Below are 9,409 nucleotides of genomic sequence, written 5' to 3'. Positions count from 1 at the left end.
CCTATGACGCTGCCCTAGGAGCTTGCAATGACCGTAGTGAACAAAGGAGACATAGTTCTTAGTGGACTTTGACTTCAAACAAACACTTCTCCCCACCCCCCTGTAGTTTTGAAATTGTAAGTGCTCCAAAGAAGAAAGGAATAAAAAGAGGACCAAATTTAGTTTGCAGAGTCTCCTGAGAGTATCCAGTGCTGGGGCTAAAATGGATGAGAAAGCTGGAGCTGCTTGGCTCAGTGGATAGAGCGCAGGACTGTGGACCACGGGTGGTCAGTGAGGTCCGAAAGGTTGGCCACGGCTGGACTGAAGGGTGCCACGTTTGATTCCGGTCAAGGCCACATGCCAGGGTTGCAGGCTCGATCCTCAGTGGGGGCTGTGCAGGAGGCAGCTGTTCAATGATTCTCTCTCAGCATTAATGTTTCTCTCTCTCTCCCTCTCTGAAATCAATAAAAAAATATTTTTAAAAAATGGATGAGCTAGTGATTGGAAGGAGTTTGTCTCATATAACAAACTGAAAAAAAAGACCGTTGTGACTGAGCAGTGGCAGATGAAAATGGGACCTCCCCACCCTACCCCTTCAGCTAACTCCCTAGCACATGTGTCAAACACAAGGCCCGCGGGCCAAATCCAGCCCGCCAGGCCTTGCAATGTGGCCCGCACCGCGCTGTCATCACTGCACTCCGCTGTCAGTTTATGACATTGTCAGTTTATGACTGTTCAGTAAACCATTCGGCCCGCGATTTAGGCTGGATTTTAGATTTTGGCCCCTTCTCTGATTGAGTTCGACACCCCTACGGCCTATGGGCTCCTAACTTCAATTATCTTTCCACCCACCAGGACCTTTAACCTGTAGATCTAACCACCTCCCGTTGTACCAAACCTCATCAGCTTTCATATTTCTTCTCTCCTTAGCTAGCTTAAGTTGGTCGGCAAACTTAAGCTAGCTAAGGAGAGGTAAAATAATTCATTCGCTTTGCAAAATTTGAATATGAGCTGAGAATAAGCTAATCCTCCTATATAATAAAAGGGTAATATGCAAATTGTCCCCTCCACGGGGAGTTCTGCAGCAGTTTGACCAGGGGGTGGGCCGGTAGGGGGGGAGAAGGGGGAGAGAGAGGGGCATGGGGAGTTAGCGGGCTGATCTCCCCCCTGTCTCCTCTCCCCCCACTCCCCTCATAGCTTGCTGCCCTGCCTCCTCCTGTAGCTCTCCACCGCCCACTTGTAGCTCACTGCCCCACTCTCCTGCTGATCCCTGATCAGTCCTTATGCTTCAGGGCATAACAATCATTTGCATATTGCATCTTTATTATATAGGATTCTTGATCTCAATGGATCCTTAATTCTGCCCAATAATCATACTACAGTTCTCTAGTCCAGTGGTCGCCAACCTTTTGGACCTCACGGACCACCAGTGATCCACGGACCACCGGTTGGTGACCACTGCCTAGTCCACTTCGTTTCCCACTTTCATACCTATTTTATGCCTCTTTCCTTAAACCTTCAACACCTACACCTAGCCATTCTCCCTGTCTGCTGAGGGCTTTACTTCCTATTTCACTTTAAAATAATTTAAAGTAGAAGAGAACTTCCACAAATTTCCACCACCACTTCTATCCACTAGCATACAGAGTACTGAGAATTTCTGAACTCCCCACACTCCCATGGGAACAACCAGAAATCAGAGCCAGTTTTAAGTTCACTTGATTAGTAACTTACCCGAGTGAACATGCTTTTGCAAGCCAAGCCAACAACTACCTGTTGTTTTTGAAAATAAGCAAATCAGAAAGACTCACTTCAGTAAACATGCCCCTGAGTGCCAGCCAGTGAGCAATAGTTTCACCCAAGTTATCACTTCTATGTTGATGTCAACACAATTAGACCCTTGAACGTTCACCAATCCCTGAATTAACCATTTTCTCAAAATCCAGTGTATGAGATGAGCAGTCTGTCTACAGAGTCACGGACATTCAAGGTTACAAAAGCAAAGCCTCTCTTTTTGCCACAGCCTTGGTCAGTCATGCTTTCGATCTCTTCTATTTTCCCACACTGTTCAAAATAATCTCTTAGGTGATGTTCTTCGTTGTCTTCTTCAATACCACCAACTAAAGTCTTTTCCACAGTTAAGTGGGGACCAGGTTTTTGAGAATCTTCTCTTGAGACAGCCCTCTCTGGTTCCACAATTCTCCCACCCCCTCTTCCACAGTGGCATCGTGACAGACCCAAAACCTCAGAAGCACTAGGTTTGGGATCCCTCATCCCCATGAAGTCTGTGAGGGTCCCCATTGTTCAACAGGGCTCCTCAGACTCCCATCAGCAATTTCAAAGCTCAAACCCCCGCAGCTGCCCAAGCTCTTTGGGAGACTCTGACTTGGACATGAGGACTAGCTGGAGAGGGGAGACTCCAACGATGCTTCCTGGGGAGCCCACCAGCAAAAAAGGCAAACCTAAGAGGTCCTCACTCTTCGAGTTTCCACCAAAGGTGACAGAAGAATGGCTGCAGATTAAAAAATAATTTAAAAGTTAAAATATAATAACACGTCCAAGATACGTTGTGTAAAAGAACAAAAGCCATCTGCAGTATGCATTCTGTATAATCCCACTTATGTAACAAACTAAAATAGGATAGGTGCATACGGGTAAATATATAGAAAAAGATCTAGAAGGTTAGGCATCAAACTGTCTGTTGGAGTAGAAAGTAGGACCAGGTGGAGAGTGAAGGGGAGATTTTTACTTTTTCTATCTATTCCTCTACTTATGGATGATTACATAATACGGACATAATCATTATTATTTTTTTTACATATATTTTATTGATTTTTTTACAGAGAGGAAGGGAGAGTGATAGAGCTAGAAACATTGATGAGAGAGAAACATTGACCAGCTGCCTCCTGCACACCCCCCACTGGGGATATTCCCGAAACCCAGGTGCATGCCCTTGACCAGAATCGAACCTGGGACTCTTCAGTCCACAGGCCAATGCTCTATCCACTGAGCCAAACCGGTTTTGGCCATAGTCATTATTTTAAAAATTAAAATTGAATTTAAAGACATCGTGGTGTAGTTACCCATATGGCTATTGTAATCTTGGGACTATTACAACTTTATTATTATATTGTATTATTTTACCTCTCCCAGCTGAGTAACTAAAAAGCATTTCTAGTTATTAAGAATCTACTTTGTATAGTAAATATTACATTGGAATTGTACTTTATGGTTTGCATCTATATCTTACAACTCTTAAGGTAGTATATTAATTAGAATGCTATTAGCCTGGCGTAACAAAACTAATTTAACTTAAGCAACAAGGAGAATTTGGTAGAACAGTATTCCTTAAAATTGAGTAATGTTCATTTCACCTTTTAATATTGTTCGTCCTGTTTTAAAAGAAAAAAAAGGCTCCTCAATGTTGACAAGTTATTTTTTATCAAAATGTTACTAAAATGCATAAATTATTTATAAGCTTATTATGCTTACAGTGCTTATAAAACATAAAATAAACTTATAAGTTAGATAACCATAAACTCAAAACACCACATTAGTGACATTAATTTACTCTGATTAATGATGTTGCTTTGCTAAACTACAATTATCAATGTTGGGGAAAAGTGAAAAATGTGTCCCCATTTAGTTTCTCTATTTAATCTGCTTGTGCAATTTAGTTTTAATAATATTAACACATGCAGAGAGGGCCTGTTCATTTAAGCTTGTTACATCAAAATGCAAAATGATATTAATAATTGTAAGGCTCTATTTACTTGGTTGGGATAATTGGATGTTATACTTCACAAATGTTTGCCAGAGAGCATTCCCCTAATGTCAATTTAACGAGATGTCACTTGATATTTTCATAAAACTGTCTTGCTCCCTTGTAGTTAAGTTAGTGTTACATAAAGCCACATCAAATGAGTATATAAACCAATTATTATTGGAATTGGGAATAGGAAAAAAAAATATCTGAACTTCAAGTTCAATATTACAGATGTCGGGGGGAAAAAGTGTCGAGTTTTAACCCAGAACTTTCTATTAGATTATTGGATGAAATAAATAAATGACTCGTTCACATTACTTTAAAAAATGTGGGACCATTATTCAGTTTTTAAAAAATAAACTTCCATTTTTTTTTATTGAACTTAACACATTAGGACCACTATGAAACTTTACTGGGATTTCCTGCTGTGACATCATGCAGCCTTTATTTGGCATGGGTACCTGTTTACATGTTACATGGAGCCTCTGTCCTCTTCTCATTAGCCTGCAAAAACTAATGGAATATATTACTGTGTCACATCATGTCATTTTCCTGATGTCAAGGGTAAAAGAAAACTTGTTAAATAACAATAAACTACAGTTGACTTCTGTTTTAATCTTTCAGCTATAAAACACCACTACAAGAGCATTGTTGTTATAGTTGATGGTTGTAAGATTACGTGGCTCAGTGCTGGGACAGTACTACTCGATCCCAAGTAGGGACCGTGCAGGGGGCAGCCAATCAATGATTCTCTCTCATCATTGATGCTTCTATCTCTCTCTCCCTCTCCCTTATTCTCTGAAATCAATAAAAATATATTTTAAACATCATTTAAAAATACTATAGTGGGTTAATTTTATTTTTATTTAAAATATCTTTTAAAAAATATATTTTTAAATTAAATTCAGAGAGAGGAAGGGAGAGAGAAAGATCAATTTGCACATTATTTATACACTAGAGGCCCTATGCACATATTGGTGCACGGATGGCATTAGCTGGCCTCAACCCTGATCCGGGCCATTCAGGCCAGGCTGGCCAGGGGGAGGGGCCCTGGGTGGTTGATGGCCCAGCCCCACTCCCTGGTCAAACTCCAGTCGAACTTCCAATGGAGGGGACAATTTGCATATAATACCCTTTTATTATATAGGATTCATTGGTTGACTCTTTTTATATATTTTTTATTGATTTTTTATAGAGAGGAAGGAAGATAGAGAGTTAGAAACATTGATGAGTCATCGATCAGCTGCCTCTTGCACGCCCCCTACTGGGGTTGTGCCCCCAACCAAGGTACATGCCTTTGACCGGAATGGAACCCTTCAGTCTGCAGGCTGATGCTCTATCCACTGAGCCAAACCGGTTTCAGCAATTGTTGACTCATATATGCTCTAATTTGGGATCGAACCCCTATGCTTGGAAAATATTCCAAGCATGGGGGTTTGATCCCAAATAGGATGACACTAACCAGCTGAGCAACCTGGCCAGGGCTAATGTGCCCATTTAAAAAATCAGTACACATACATTGGTTGCAGGCACATCCCCGGTGGGGAGTGTGCAGGAGGCAGCTGGTCGATGTTTCTCTCTCATCGGCGTTTCTAGCTCTCTATCTCCCTCCCTTCCTCTCTGTAAAAAATCAATAAAATATATTAATAAATAAATAAATAAATAAATAATCAGTACACATAGAAGTGTCTAGTTCACACCAGGTGAGCCCTCATTTTCCTTTTTTCTTTTCTTTGGGCAGCCAAACTTAACTTTAGCTGCAATTTATATATTTTGCATTTCTATGACATCTATATGTGTAATGCTTATGTGTATAATGCTTACATGTATAAATGCTTATACTTTTCACAATTAAGTAAACTAAAGATTCATTACTTTGGGCTTCTCCATATCAATGCTAATTGATCTGGGCTGATGACAAGCAGTTAGTCACATTTGACTCTTCACCAAGGAATTTATATGATCCTGGGTCATATTTAATTTATAACAAACTAACCAACAGTCCAAGAAGTAAACATTTTTAAAGGATTGCTATACATTGATTGCTAACATGGGAATATGACCCTGGGGTGAAACATTATATTTTTCCATGTATTTTCACATATGCTATTTCATTGACCTCTCACAATAATTCTCAGTAGAGGCTAAAACAGAAGATATTACTCACATTTTGCACTTGATAAAACTGGTATACAGAGGGTTAAACTTGTGATCTCAACCCTGGCATTAGATGTGAATAGCTCAGGGGACTTTGAAAATATGGCAATGCCCGTGCTCCAGAGATTCTGATCGAAATGGTCTGGATGGAGCTGAACATCAGTGTTTTCCAAAATGTCCTTAGGTTAGTCCAATGTGCAGTGAGAGCTGAGAGCCACTGGGTTACACAGCGCTGAGTTTAAGGTGCCAATTTGACAAATAAAACCAGATTTCATAATATAGTAAGTGCTTTTTACCACTCCCCCAATCCTCTACTTCCCCACTACATTAAAAGATAGAATCTCTGTGGGAAAGCAATTCTGGAAATTCATTTGAATCACTGTATGTACTCAACATTTGCAAAATATCATTTCCTGGAAATATTCTCAATACAGACTTCTTGCTAATTCCGACTGACTATATTTTCCTGAGTTAGTGTGAACTGAGAATTCTTACTGCTGGTCACACTATATTCTTGGGTAAGCCCCAGGAGAGTAGAGATGGTCCTGCTGTCTTAAGGCATTATGATTATCTATTCTTTTTTTTAAAAAAAAATATATATTTTATTGATTTTTACAGAGAGGAAGGGAGGGAGATAGAGAGCTAGAAACATCGATGAGAGAGAAACATCTATCAGCTGCCTCCTGCACACCCCCTACTGGGGATGTGCCCGCAACCAAGGTTCATGCCCTTGACTGGAATCGAACCTGGGCCCCTTGAGTCCACAGGCCGACGCTCTATCCACTGAGCCAAACAGGTCAGGGCTTATTTTATTTTTTTAATTAAATACGTTTTTATTGACTTGAGAGAGAGAGAGGAAGGGAGAGGAAGAGATAGATGTATGCTTGGTCACCTGCACAACACTTACTGGGGATTGAGCCGGAAACCCAGGCATGTGCCCTGACCAGGAATCAACAGGTGACCTTGGTGCATGGGGTGATATCAACCAATTGAGCCACACTAGCCAGGGCATGATAGTCCATTCTTAATTATTTTATTATGCATTTAAAAAAATAGATTGTGTTATCTATCCTTGATGTCATTATCACACCTAATAAACATAACATTAATTTCCTAATATTCTCTAATAACCTTTCCAAATTAAAATATTTTTCAGTTGTTCTAAAATTATCTTTTATGTTTATTTGTTCAAGAGAACTACATACAATTTGTTGTAAATTCCCTTTAATCTGGAATTGCTTTTTAAAGAACTATTTAAACAAAACTTTTTATGAAGGAAAAATTTAAACTATAAAAGAGAGAAAGTAGTGTAATTAACTTCAAGTACCCATCACCCAGCTATACTAAGTATAAACTCTTGGCCATCCTTGTTTAATCTACAATCATTCTAATTTATATATATATATAATTGATTCCAGAGAGAGGAAGGGAGAGAGAGAGAAAGAAACATCAACCAGGAGTCTGACCAGGAATCAAATCCACCACTTTTTTAAAAAAAATCTTTTATTGATTTTTCATAGAGAGGAAGGGAGAGGGACAGATAACTAGAAACACTGATGAGAGAGAATCATCGACCAGTTGCCTCCTGCACACCCCCTACGGGGGATGTGCCTGCAACCAATGTACATGCCCTTGACGGGAATCAAACCCGGGACCTTTCAGTCCGCAGACCGGCGCTTTATCCACTGAGCCAAACCTGTTTTGGCCAAACCCACCGAAGTGATGCTCCAACCAACTGAGCCGCACTGGCCAGTACATTTCATTCTCATTTTGTCTTCCATGCCCCTCTTCCTGGATTATTTTGAAGCAAATCCTAGACACCATAGCATTTTGCCTGTAAATATTTCAGTATGCATGTGCTCTGACTGGGACTTTAACTCTGACCTTCTGGTTCATAGGTCAGCACTCATCCACTGAGCCAAACAAGCCAGGCTGTTTTCTATTTTATTTTCTATTTAACTGATTCCATTAAAATTGGTATTTATGCCCTCACTGGTTAGGTTCAACAGATAGAGCATCGGTCTGCAGACTGAAAGGTCCCAAGTTTGATTCTGGTCAAGGGCATGTACCTTGGTTGTGGGTACATCCCCAGTAGGGGGCGTGCAGGAGGCAGCTGGTTGATATTTCTCTCTCATCAATGTTTCTAACTCTGCTCCCTTCCTTTCTGTAAAAAATCAATAAAATATATTTTAAAAATAAAATAAAATTGGTATTTATATTAAAATAGCTCTTTTTAAAAAAACATCCAAAATATCTAAAAAAAAAAAAAAATTAACTGATTCCTGAATATAATCCAATACCCAATCAAAATTTCCCATTAAAAAAACAGTTGGCTCATTCTAATCAAAAGGCAAATATGACCAAACACTACATTGATTGATGTTTCTTAAAACTATTAATCTTTTGATTCTCTTTTCCTCAAAATATAATGTTGAAGAAAATAGGCTGTTTGCTTTATAGCTTTCTACGTTATATATTTTGGAAATTATATTCTCAAGATACCATTGAACATATTCTGTCCCTTTTATTTCCTATAAACTGCTAGTTAACACTAATGGTTTGATATTATTTAGGTTTTTTTGGGGGGTAAGACTCCTTCAAAGATGATTATGTGTACTTTTGTCAGCAGACACATAATGTCTGGTTTCTTTTTGTTATGCTAGGAGCTATTGATTATCATTGCCTAGATCTATTATTTCATTAGGGGTTACCACCATCCCATTTGTTTTTTGCGTTATTTCATTTTGTTTTTCATGATATTGACGAGACTAGGCTAGATATTGTGGAGATTGTCCCCCTAAATTTGATTATTTCAGATGTCATTTAACTTGTCCCTTTTCTCCCTGAAAGTTGCTGTAAGTAGATGTTATAGCTTAAATATTGATTAGATTGGAGTTAATATTGTTGGCATTATTACTTCATAGGCGATATTGAGTACTTGCTTTTACATTGTGTTAGCAGGTACATATTGTCTGTGTGCACTTATTTTGAAGGTCCCTCTGCAAATCATGTCAATACCCAGCAAAGTGTACTCACATTCTAAGGTAAAATAATTTGGCTCTCATCGTTTAAAAAGGCTTTTAAAATAATGTAATGCTTTAAATTTAGTCAAGAATAAATCTTTCATTTTGTTTCTGAAATTTAACTTTGAATATAAACATAAAACTATGAGATAATTTTCAATTGATGGTTAATATAATCTTATTTTTCTAGACTATTTTTTCTTTTTATTATGAAGACCTTCTAATACATACAAAAGGTAGGCAGAACAATATAATGACAATTCTCATGTACTCATCACCCAGCTTCAGCTAACGGTTAATGTTCTTTCATCAAGCTTCCCATCCACTTCTCCTTTGCTATATTATTAAATTTAAAAGAGAGAGAGAGAGAGAGAGAGAGAGAGAGAGAGAGAGAGAGCGCCCAAACCGGTTTGGCTCAGTGGATAGAGCATCGGCCTGCGGACTGAAAGATCCCAGGTTCCATTCTGGTCAAGGGCATGTACCT

The sequence above is a fragment of the Pipistrellus hanaki genome (assembly GCF_964339955.1).
Source record: "Pipistrellus hanaki genome assembly, chromosome: 10".
NCBI classification, from domain to species: Eukaryota; Metazoa; Chordata; class Mammalia; order Chiroptera; family Vespertilionidae; genus Pipistrellus; species Pipistrellus hanaki.
Note: the sequence above shows the minus strand (reverse complement) of the source record.